The following is a 12,824-nucleotide window of genomic DNA, read 5'->3' on the forward strand; positions in this document are numbered from 1 at the left end:
TAAGTGATGGTTTGAATGACTGACTCTTGATGTACCTAATTGTGAGAGGTTTGGTTGTGTAGTAACAGATAATATTAGCCACTCTTTTTAGCATTGAGACACCATGAGAGGAGGCTCTTCCCCTCCAGGGAGGCCTGGGTGGGGTTAGAGATGGGGTGAGTGGAAGTGAAGGAGAGGCAGGGCAGAGGGAAGAGGGTGAGGGTCTTGTGAGTCCCTGCAGGTCCCAGCACTGGGCAGGTGGCGGTGCATCTCTCACAGTCTGCACACCTCCCCATGCCCCTGACCCTCTCCCACACCCACCACCCTCTGCCAAACCTGTTGCTTCACTTCTCTCTTGAACTACCTGCTCCTTGAGCTCAGCATTGCCTCACCCTGAATTCTCTTCTGGCCCATCTAGTTTCCCCCATCAGCCCAGTGCTAGGATGAAGGAGGAAGGCCCAAAGACCACCCCGCTCCCACCCCAGGTTCCTGCTTTCTGTGCTGCCACTGAGCCTCCACACCCTGAGCCTGGGACTGGCAGTGCCTTGACAGGTCCCCGCAAAACAGGCTGACTCTCCAGGAATCCCCATAATAAGTAGGTGGGGTTTGGGGCTAACTCTGTATGTCCAGGGATGGGGGGATGTGGAGGACAGTGATGGAGAGTGAGCTAGCAAATTGGGTGTAGACCCCTGCCTAGAAACTAATTATTTTCAAGCTGGCACATGAGCAGTTTGCAACCCTGGGAACTGGGACACCAGGTCACTGTGTCTCTCTCCCAATTCTGCCCCATGCTACCCACTCACCAGGTTCCACCCAGCTCTGCTGCACAGGACTTTCTGTCTCTGATGCTCACTTGGTTCTAAGCATTGCATCCCCTGTGTTTTTGGGTGCACAGTTCTACCTTCCCTCTGAAAAGGCTGTCCCTGGGGCAGCGGATGGGGCTTCCCGCCTCCATCTGTTCACTCCAGACCCAGCATGGTGTGTAGCGGAACAGGCCCCTGCCCACTCCCCCACCCACCCCAGTAGTTTTCAAACCCTTATAGGGCATCTGAATTTTGGGGAGGGCTTGTTAAAACACAGATTCTGGGCCTCACCTCCCAAAGTTTCTGATTCAGCAGGTCTGGGGTAAAGCCCAGAAATTTGCATTTCTAACTATTTCTCAGGTGATGCTGACACTGCTGGCCTGGGGACCTCCCTTTAAGAACCACTTAGGCAGTTGAGACTTCAACAGCAAATTTCCACGATGCCACCCAAAGGAACAAGTGGTTCTGGAAAAGGGGAAAGCGGGAGCAACCTCTGGGAGTGACAGTGCTGGCAAGAAGGCTCAGGGTCCCAAAGGCGGTGGCAAGGCAGCTAAGGTCAGATACATTCTGTGTAAAAAACATGGCAAAATCATGGCAGTCATGGAAAAGTTAAAGTCTGGGATAAGATTCAATGAAGTGGCCTCACAATATAGTGAAGCTAAAGCCAGGCAAGGGGGCGACTTGGGTTGGATGATGAGGGTCCATGGTGGGGCCATTGCAGGAAGCAGCATTTGTCTTGTCTGTAAGTGGGATGGATAAGCCTGTGAAGCATCCACCAGTTAAGACAAACTTTGGATATCATATTATTATGGTTGAAGGAAGAAAATAAAATAATATGAAAGACTGAAAAAAAAACCCCTAAAAGCACCCCTTCTAGCCAGACCCAACACTTTAGTCTGTGCTCACTCCTCAGCGGGGCCCCTGAACTGGGCATAGGCAGCCCCGGCCCTGGTCCATCCCCCATGCTGCCCTCCCCACCCTACACTTCAGACCCAGAGAACTCTGGAGCCCCCCAAACACCCCTTACCAGGCATCAACCCAGGCCCTGGGGTACAATGATGAACCTTGGCTTCTGTCCCCACCACTGTCCTCAACATGGTGCCGGCCTCGTGGATGGTTCGGGCAGCTGGACACAGCCCCTCGATGTTCCTGATCCCCTCATACCGTGCTCACTCCATTCCCATCTTCCCATGCAGCAGATGGCGAGGGACAGAAATCATTTTCTTCTTTGCCAGAGGGACGCACTTAGTGCCAGGGCTAAGAGAGGGGAGTGAGTCCATGCGGATAGCATCCCAGCCTGCCGGCCTTCCCTGGGGCCTGCTGGGGCAGCCTAGCCCACCCCAGCACTAGGCCCGTGTGCCCAGCTGCCTGCGCAACACCCTGGCTCAGGCACTGCAAGCCCTTCCTCACTCGATGGCCCCACCCTGAACCCCATCTGCTCCCTCTCTGTTCTCCCTGTCATGCAAAGGCCCAGCCACAGCCACTGAGCCAAACCAGAAATCTGAGGATCACCCCCTCTGCTCCCCTCCCTTCCTCCTCACAGCCAGAGGAGCAGCAAGTCCTGTCCTGCTCCCCTCGAGGCCTCCTGATCCGCCCTCCTCCACAGACCCACGCCACTGTCTCTGCTTGAGCCACTGCCTTCTGCCAGCTTCATGGCAGCAAACTCCTCACCGGTCGGGCTGTCTGCTCCAGAAGCCTGTCCATCCCACTGCCGCCTGAACCACCTTCCCTCAGTGACAATATTATGAGGATAAATGCAAACCTGTGGTCAAGACACATGCGCTTTCATGATCACACCCTTACAGCTTCCCTAGCCCCTTTGTCCCCTGGTCCCAGCCGCACAGAACTATTCAACGTCCCCAGATCACCAGAGGCTTCTCCGAAGGCCCTTCACTCCCACTCCACCTATCTCCTACCCTCCTCCAAGTCTCAGTGGAGCACTGACTCATCCAGGAAGTCCACCCTGACCACCCGACTGCATTAGGAGCCGCTCCTCCAAGCCCCATAGCCCTGTATGTCCCTCTTTCTCTATGTGGCATCTACAATATCGAAGTCATCTATTTACTCATCTGGGAGGAACCTGAGTGTCGACACTATGTCTTATGCAGTTTTGTATCCTCAGTGACCACCACAGTGCCTGATACATAGTAGATGCTCATTGAATAAACGAATGGACAAGTAGCCAACACAGAAAGGCACCTTCTGGCCAGACACAGGGCAGGAAATTGCCTCCCATGGCTCAGGAGGGATCTTTGCTGGTTTCTCAGGGTCCCGAAATAAGGCTGGGGGGCTCCTGGCTAAGGGTACAGGGAAAGAGCTGGCTGAGAACCCATCTCGTTCGAGTTCTTGGCACCTGGAGTGTCTGGGCACCAGCTGCCCCCTCCCCCAGAGAGGAGCAGTCACAGCCACTCACTGACCTTGACATAGGTGATGAACTGCTCGCCCCTCCAACAATGCGCTTGGACACACATAGAAACAACAGCTGGACACTGGACCTTTGTTGATGTTAAACTTAGGCCCTGGGAGGTCACCCTGAACTATGACCACCCCCTCCACCCCGTGCCCAGGCTCAGGCCAGGAATGTCAGGGGGAAGCAGGTGCCAACACAGACAAAGAGCCCTGCCCTTGTGTCTGGTGAGCAACCCTGCCTCCCTGGCCGCTTCCTCCTCCCGCTCCATTCTCCTCCAAACCCCGTACCTCCACAGACCCCAGCCCTCCTTCTTCCCCACTCTCACGCCCTTGCCCCCACCCCATGACTGTTTTGCAGGAGGCTTGGGGAGGAATTGAGCAGGGTGGGACCTTTTCAGTCAGCAGATCTAATGAAGGTCCTTCCAGACCCCAGCCAGATGGGACAACCTCTCCAAAACTCTGAGGCTGGGCTGAGCCTCTTTCTGACGGTAGGGCTTTCATGCGGTCTCACCCTGTTCATGCTGGGGCAGGGGGAGGGGCAAGATGCTACCCTCCTCTCGGTGCAAGAAAGAGGAGGCCTCCCTTTGCTTCTTCACACATGCAGACTCCCAGCCACACTTCCTCCCATCTCTTTGCTGCTCGTCAGGGCTCAGCTATAGGAAAATTGGTAACACAAAGCCCAGCTCTAAGGTGCTCGCTGTCAGTCCAGCAGGGAACGGGACTGCAGACATATAACTACACCCAGAGTGCACCTGCTGCGGCAGAGGCCTGAAACCAAACAGGGGCTTTGGGAGCTGGGGGTGGAATGAATTCTCCCAGCCAAAGGAGGAGGTGGAGAGGGATTAAGCCCCCTAAGACAGACCCTCTCCGCCTCATCACAGACTATCCTGGGCTTGCAATGTGGTAATACTTCTTGAAGAGTGGTCCATCGACTCCTGGGGGTACCATATTTGTCTTTGCATTGGGTTGGCATGTGGGCTGATAGTGCAAAGGCAGTGGGTGGTAAAACTGGTGCCTTATTCTTTCCCACAATGCAGTCACTGGGGCCAAAAAGCCAGTTTTATTTAAGCATCCTTGAAGAAACAGAAAAAAATGTTAAGTGTATTAAATTAAACATGTTTAGAGCTCAGGAGTTCAAGACGAGCCTGGCCAACATGGTGAAACTCCTGTCTCTACTAAAAATACAAAAATTAGCCAGGCATGGTGGCACGTGCCTGAAATCCCAGCTACTGGGAACGCTGAAGCATGAGAATCGCTTGAACCCAGGAAGCATGCCATAGACCAAAGTATGATGGAATACATATCTATATATCTATGTAAGCTATAAGTGCTGTATTACATCATAAAACATCTTTTTTTTTTTTTTGAGATGGAGTTTTGCCCTTGTTGCCCAGGCTGGAGTGCAATGTCACAATCTTGGCTCAACACAACCTCTGCCTCCAGGATGCAAGCTATTCTCCTGCCTCAGTCTCCCAAGTAGCTGGGATTACAGGCATGCACCACCACACCCGGCTAATTTTGTATTTTTAATAGAGACAGGGTTTCTCCATGTTGGTCAGGCTGGTCTCGATCTCACAACCTCAGGTGATCCACCCACCTCAGTCTCCCAAAGTGCTGGGATTATAGGTGTTAGCCACCATGCCCAGCCAATAAGTCATTTTTACTTGAGAAAAGGACTCTGAAAAACTATTGTCTGGATGCAGTGGCTCACACTGGTAATTCCAATACTTTGGGAGGCCTAGGTGGGAGGATTACTTGAGCCCAGGAGTTTCAGACCAGCCTGAGCAACATGTGAGACCCCATTTTTACAAAAAATACAAAAATTAGCCAGGCATAATGGTGTGCACCTGTAGTCTCAGCTACTTGGGAGGCTGAGGCAGGAGGATCACTTGAGCCTGGGAGGTCGAGGCTACAGTGAGTTAAGATAGCACACTGCACTCCAGCCTGGGCAATAGAATGAAATCCTGTCTCAAAAAAAAAAAGGAAGGGGAGGAGAGGGGACTATTGGCCGGACGCAGTGGCTCATTCCTGTAATCCCAGCACCTTGAGATGCCGAGGTAGAAGGATCACTTTAGTCCGGGAGCTGGAGACCAGCCTGGATAACATGGAGAGACATTGTCTTTACCAAAATATGCAAAAATTAGCTGGGCGTGGTGGCACAGGCCTGTAGTCCCAGCTACTCAGAAGGCTAACGTGGGAGGATCACTTGAGCACAGGTGGTCAAGGCTAAGGGAAGCTGAGATCGAGTCACTATACTTCAGTCTGGGCAACAGAGGAACACCCTGTCTCAAAAAAAAAAAAAAAAAAAAGAGAAGAAAAGAAAAACTGTTAATTGGACTTTTGGACTTGACTACTGGTAGATATTTTCTCAAAAATGAACAAAGTAAGCCTGTAACTTTGTTTTTTGGTTTTTGTTTTTTGTTTTTTGTTTTTTTTTTTTTTTTTTGAGACAGAATCTTGCTCTGTTGCCCAGGCTAGAATGCAGTGGCCCGATCTCGGCTCACTGCAGTCTCCACCCTCTGGGTTCAAGTGATTCTTGTGCCTCAGCCTCCTGAGGAGCTGGGATTACAGGCATGCGCCACCACGGCCGGCTATTTTTTGTGTGTTTTTAGTAGAGACCGGGTTTCACCATGTTGGCCAGGCTGGTTTCAAACTCCTCACCTCAGGTGATCCTCCAGACTCACCCTCCCAAAGTGCTGGGATTACAGGTGTGAACCACTGCACCCAGCCTAAGCCTGTAACTCCAAGGAAAACAGTTCAGAGTACTTGCTGCCAATTATAAAATTCAAGCTTTCCAACAAAAATTTGAATCTTGAAAATTCTATCCGCCATCATGAGCTTGACAGGTTCCCAAACATGTAAAGACTTTTCAGATAAGATCAGTGTTGATATTAAGGATGTAAGTTTTTTATCATTGTTTAATGTATGAAATGCATCAACATTTGGAAAATATGCATAACTTAGAACATCAATATCCTCCAAATGACCAAGGCATAATGTCATAAAATCCAGAGTATTAAAACTTTATTGATAATTTTCAGATTGTACATTGTAGCTAACCCTTAAGAAACTCCCACTTATTGCCAGGTGTGGTAGCTCATGCCTGTAATCCCAGCACTTTGGGAGGCCAAAGTGGGTGGATCATGAGGTCAGGAGATCGAGACCATCCTGGCTAACATGGTGAAACCCCATCTCTACTAAAAATACCAAAAAATTAGTCGGACGTGGTGGCGGGTGCCTGTAGTCCCAGCTACTCAGGAGGCTGAGGCAGGAGAATGGTGTGAACCCGGGAGGTGGAGCTTGCAGTGAGCTGAGATCGCACCACTAGCCTGGGCGACAGAGCAAGACTCCATCTCAAAAAAAAAGAAAAAAAAAGAAACTCCCACTTACCGACTTTTGATGTAGTACCTAAGAATATCCACACTTCTCTGAAAAAGCTATTAAAATACTTCTCTCAGCCAGGCACAGTGGCTCACTCCTGTAGTCCCAGCACTTTGGGAGGTTGAGGTGGGCGAATCACGAGGTCAGGAATTTGAGACCAGCCTGGCCAACATGGTAAAACCCGTCTCTACTACAATACAAAAATTAGCTGGGTGTAGTGGCATGTGCCTCTAATCCCAGCTACTCAGGAGGCTGAGGCAGGAGAATCACTTGAACCAGGGAGGGGGAGGTTGCAGTGAGCTGAGATCATGCCATTGCACTCCAGCCTGGGCAATAGAATGAGAATCTGTCTTGAAAAAAAAAAATACTTATCTGTTTTCTGACTACATGTCTATGCAAGACTAGATTTTTTTTTTTGTATTTCTAACAAACAGATTGATTGCAAAGCAGATATGAGAATCCACCTGTTTTCTATTAAGCCAGACAATTTAAAGGATTTGTAAAAATGTAATAAAATGCCACTCCTCTCTAGGTATTTCTGCTCTGTAATTTTATCACAAAACCTTTTATTTATAATAAATAATAATATTTTATTTTTATTTATTTTTTACATTATAATGTATAATATATTGTTACATTATTTATACCATATAATAAAATGTTTAAGTTAACATGTAAAGTGGACTTATTATAATTATTAAATGAATTAATATATTTTAGGCAAGGTGCAATGGCTCACACTTGTAATCCCAGCACTTTGAGAGGTCGAGACGGGTGGATCACTTAAGCTCAGGAGTTCAAGACCAGCCTGGCCAACATGGTGAAACCCCTGTCTCTACTAAAAATGTAAAAATTAGCCAGGCGTGGTGGCACATGCCTGAAATCCCAGCTACTTGGAAGGCTGAAGCACGAGAATCATTTGAACCCAGGAAGTAGGGGCTGCAGTGAGCCAAGATTGCGCCACTGCACTCCAGCCTGGGCAAGAGAGCAAGACTCTGTCTCAAACATATATATGTTTAACTTTTTTCTCAGTTTTAATTTCTGATATGGAAAATATTGATAGACTTAACTGACTTAAACAAAAGGTATTTGGAGTCCTTAACAAAGGGTGTAAAGGGGTCCTGGGTCTCCCTCTGTTGCTTAGGGTGTCACAAACTTCTAGGCTCAAGTGATCTTCCCACCTTGACCATCCAAAGCATTGGGATTACAAGTGTAAGCCACTACGCCTGGCCACGGGTATCAATGTTTTATTGAAAGTTGGTGACCTGGGGCTGCTATCTTGAGACCTGACTTTACACCCTTTATTATTAATCTGAGAACGAACATTCTCTGTTTCTAGCAGATTATTATTGTTATTATCCTGATTCACGTTATCATCTACAAAATAACATAAAAGGTAAAATAATCAAGAAAACATAAAGTATGATTTTTAATTATGTCCAATGGCAGCCAATAACAGGATTCTACCAATAATTTTTTTTTTTTTTTTTTTGAGACAGAATCTCGCTCTGTCGCCCAGGCCGGAGTGCAGTGGCACCATCTTGACTCCCTGCAAACTCTGCCTCCCAGGTTCACGCCATTCTCCAATCTCAGCCTCCCGAGTAGCTGGTACTACAGGCGCCCGCAACCATGCCTGACTAATTTTTTGTATTTTGAGTACAGACGGGGTTTCACTGGGTTGGCCAGGATGGTCTCGATCTCCTGACCTCGTGATCCGCCCGGCTTGGCCTCCCAAAGTGCTGGGATTACAGGCGTGAGCCACCGCGCCCAGCCCAAGAATTTTTAACGTCCAAGTTACTGTGTGTAAGATCAGCCATTGCTAGTGAGCTCCAGGTATTTTGTGATTTAATAAAACGCCCCTAAGGCACTGCATGAAACAGTGGCATTATAAAACTATGATTTTTGTTTCAGTCCTCTGTGTGGGTTATGTGAGAAAACTCTGGCGTTGGCTGACCTAGTCCCAGGAGCTGTATTTCTCTTCCTGGAATAAAGAGATAAAGCTCTTCTTCTTGCCACCAGAGGGAGCATTGGTGAGCCTTGGCGAATGTGTGTGTGTGCTTGTGCATGTGCGTGCGTGCGTGTGCGTGTGTGTGTGTGTGTGTGTGTGTAGAGAGAGAGAGAGACAGAGAAACAAAGAGAGAAAGAGAAAGAACATGTGGGTGACTTGTTTGTGACCGACTATATGCCTGAGATCGCTTGGGTGTGAAACTTTCAGAGTGGCTGATCATATGTGAATGTCTCTCCTCCCCATTCCCACCCTCCCCTCTCCCTCCACCCACATGATAAACAATCAAAAGTGTTTCCAGTCCCAGCCTCTTATTCATCACTCCCTGAACCTTCCCTGCGTGCCTGTTCACAGCTAGGTGATCTGGGTGGATTTCAGGGCTAACGCTTGGAGAGCAACAAACACAGTACATCTGATAGAAGCGTCTTGCAACGCAGTTACTGTAACCCCAACATAGCTGCTTTGGACCTATCTTTCTTAAAGTGAGGTTTCCCTGTAATCCCAGAATTCCCTTGAGGATCTAAGTGTTCTATGGTTCTTAATTTTTGGAAGGGGATCCAAGCTTCCTTTGAAAACTTTTGCAATCCAAAAGCATTCACACACATCATTTTGAAAAGCCAAAAGCTATTCCACACCAATTCCAGGGGACTCAGAGACCCTCTGGAACCCATTCAAGGACGCACATGGGAAGGAGGCCTGACCAGTAGTTTGTACACAAGTGTCTCTAAAGACTTCAAGATGCTTCATCCCAGAAAGAGACACCAGCTGCGGTAGCCCCTGCTCCTCTCTGGGCGTGGCCAACCGTGACACTGAGAAGCAGAGAAAGAGCTTGGAGAGAAGGCAGCTGATCCTAGAGGGAGGTGTGGAGCAGAGAGTGAGTGGACGGTCCCTGATGCCTCAGCAGACCAAGGTACGAAGAAAATTCCCTTTTCCACTATTGAAGGATATTGAGGTTCCCAGGGTGCCTTGTGGAGTCCAGGGAGCCAAGAATCTCACAGCCTGTAACAAAATATTCACTCTCACCTCCAGGTGCAGCCACCTCAGAATAATTCCGGGGGTTCAACCTAGAGTGAAGTACACTCTTGCTATACCCTCCCTGGTATCCTCTCCACCTACCTTGATAAATGTGAATTTTTTGTGACTCAGTCTAAAATCCAGACAGAAGGGAAGCCTGCTTTTCCTACCTTGTTGGCCACATGAACATATACAAACTCCCCAAACATTTGTAATACGTGCAATAACATGCGTTTTACTGTCATACTGAGAAGGTAGTGATGAATTCTCTCAGAGAGGACTCAAGAGAAGATTTGCAGAGGGTGTAAGCCCTCAGCCAGGTTTTGTAGGGTGTATAGGAGTTCATCAGGCAACCGAGGAAAAAGGGCACTGCAGACCCAAGGAGCAGCCCGGCCACGGCACAGTGGCCTAAGAAAGCATGGCGTATGGGGAACTCTAGCCAGTTTACTCTTGCTATGGAAGAGACGAAGGTTAAGAATAAGCCCCAAGGGGCATGGATGTGTTCTTTTTTTGTTTTGTTTTGTTTTGTTCTTTTGAGACGGAGTCTCACTCTGTCATCCAGGCTGGAGTGTAATGGTGCACTTTCAGCTCACTGCAACCTCCACCTCCCCAGTTCAAGCGATTATCCTGCCTCAGCCTCCCAAGTAGCTAGGACTACAGGCACCCACCATGCCTGGCTAATTTTTGTATTTTTAGTAGAGATGGGGCTTCACCATGTTGGCCAGGCTGGTCTCAAACTCCTGACTTCAGGTGATTTGCTCTCCTCGGCCTCCCAAAGTGCTAGGATTACAGGTGCGAGCCACCACACCCAGTCATTGATGTGTTTTAAAGGGAGGCAGAGGAAGAAACTCAGAAGAGGAGAGAAAAAGAGACAGGGCTAGAATAAGATTAGCATGATGTCACAGTAGTCAAGGGGAGACAGAGTCCTGAAGGGACTATTAATATAGTTAATTAATGTGATATTATTAATGTTATTAATAATTAATATAATACTAAAGTCCTCAAAACCCTCTCTGGAAAAAAGCATAGGCCACAGATCCTACCGTGGTTTGTGTTTCTTTATCCTAGGTGTGTCCTCAACCTGGGCAAAATAAACTTCTAAATCAATTGAGATCTGTCTCAGACACTTGTCGGTTTACAAAACATACAATGCAAAGAACAGAACAAAACATCAAAAAACTATGATTAATATTTCCCAAGACAGAGAGATAATATTGCATCCATGAAATGGGAAGATAATCCATACAAAAAAGGAAAAAAGAACATTCAGAAAACGAAAGGAACTCTTAATAATTAGGAATATGTCAGCAACAATAATATGTTCATTGGAAGGGCTAGAAAATAAAGTTGAAGAAAGATTCCAGAGGCACAAAAAAGAGATGGAAAACAGATCAAGAAAGATAAGAAAATCCAAGGATCATCCAGGAAGTCCAATATTTTACTGCTTGGAGCTCCAGAAAAACAGAACAAAGAGCTGGAAATGGAGATAGTTACCAAAGAAATTAAACGCACAGCGTTCCACAGGCTAGGGCTCACCAAGTCCCAGCTCTATTAATCACAAAGACCTAAGGCACAGGAGACAAAGAGAAGACATTTGAAACTTCCAAAGAGAAAAATGGGTCACATACAAAAGATTCGAAGTTGGATAGCTTTAGGCTTCTCAAGAGCAACACAGGAAACTAGAATACAATAGAAAAATCTCTTTAAAAATCTTTCTTTTTTTTTTTTGAGACAGTCTCACTCTGTAGTCACCCAGGCTGGAGTGCACTGAAACAATCGGCTGTTGCAACCTCTGCCTACTGAGTTCAAGCAGTTCTCCTACCTCAGCTTCCTGAGTAGGAAGGATTACAGGCACGCGCCACCACGCCCAGCTAATTTTTGTATTTTTAATGGAGATGGGGTTTTGCCACGCTGGCCAGGCTGGTCTCAAACTCCTGACCTCGAGTGATATGCCCACCTTGGCCTCCCAAAGTGCTGGGATTACAGGTGGGAGCCACTGCACCCGGCCCAAAAATTCTAAGAGAAAATAATTTTCAACTAGAATTCTATGTATGCCCGGCTAAATTATCAATTAACTGTCAAGGTAGAAGACAGATATTTTCTGGCCGGGAGTGGTGGCTCATGTTTGTGATCCCAGCACTTTGAGAGGCTGAGGCAGGTGGATCACTTGAGCTCAGGAGTTCAAGACCAGCCTGGCCAACAAGTTAAAACTCCCATCTCTACCAAAAATACAAAAATTAGCCAGGCGTGGTGGCACATGCCTGTAATCGCAGCTTCTCTGGAGGCTGAAGCAGAAGAATCACTTGAACCAGGAGGCAGAACTTGCAGTGAGCTGAGATCGTGCCACTGCACTCCAGCCTGGGCAACAGGCTGAGACTCAGTCTCAAAAAAAAAAAAAAAGAAGAAGAAAGATATTTTCAAATATGCAAAGTTTCTAAATTCTCTTACCTGTTTTCTCAGGAAGCTACTAGAGATTGAGTTTCACCAAAACGAAGGAGCAAATCACCAAAAGCCAGGCATGGGGTTCAGGGAATTTGGGATCCTGTAGGTAAGAGACAAAGGGAATTCCCAGGACAGTGGAGAGGGAAGCTCCAGGTTCACTAACAGCTGTATATGAGGCCCAGTAAGTGACTAGCACAGATTACCGCGGGAGGCTGGGGGCGAGGGGTATGGAAGAAAAAAAGAAAGAAGAGAGAAGAATGCTCATAACTTCCTCACAGGTTTGGATCTACTGAGCCCTCTAGGCCAAGAGGAAAAAGAGGCTAATTTAGTCATGAAACATACATAAACAACTAAGCAAATAAAAACACAGCAAAACTTAACTTCAGAGAAAACCAAAAATCTTATTAAAAGGGAAGGTTAATCATAATATACTACATGGGATGTAAGAAAATCTATCTAATCAAACTTATGTAACTATTTTTAACTTAACCCAAACTTGACATGAAACTAAACATATTGAGAGGATGGGGAATGGGTTTGCATGGGGGCTGGGGTGGGGTTTGCATGGGGGCTGGGATGAGGTTTGCTATAACACTGTTCTTGCCTTCTGTCACCAGAAGTCAGTTTAGATAGTACTTATTTTTTATTTATTTATTTATTTTTAAGATGGAGTCTCGCTCTGTCACCCAGGCTGGAGTGCAGTGGCGAGATCCCAGCTCACTGCAACCTCTGCCTCCCAGGTCAAGTAATTCTCCTGCCTCGGCCTCCTGAATAGCTGGGACGGCAGGGGC

At 47.5% G+C, this 12,824-nt stretch overlaps 1 pseudogene; it reads left to right on the forward strand.

Moving 5' to 3' along the window:
- The first annotated feature begins 1,036 nt into the window (after window positions 1–1,036).
- Window positions 1,037–1,611, forward strand: LOC139356594 (peptidyl-prolyl cis-trans isomerase NIMA-interacting 4 pseudogene; annotated as a pseudogene).
- The last annotated feature ends 11,213 nt before the right edge of the window (window positions 1,612–12,824 follow it).

The sequence above is a fragment of the Macaca nemestrina genome, chromosome 1 (genome assembly GCF_043159975.1).
Source record: "Macaca nemestrina isolate mMacNem1 chromosome 1, mMacNem.hap1, whole genome shotgun sequence".
NCBI classification, from domain to species: domain Eukaryota; kingdom Metazoa; phylum Chordata; class Mammalia; order Primates; family Cercopithecidae; genus Macaca; species Macaca nemestrina.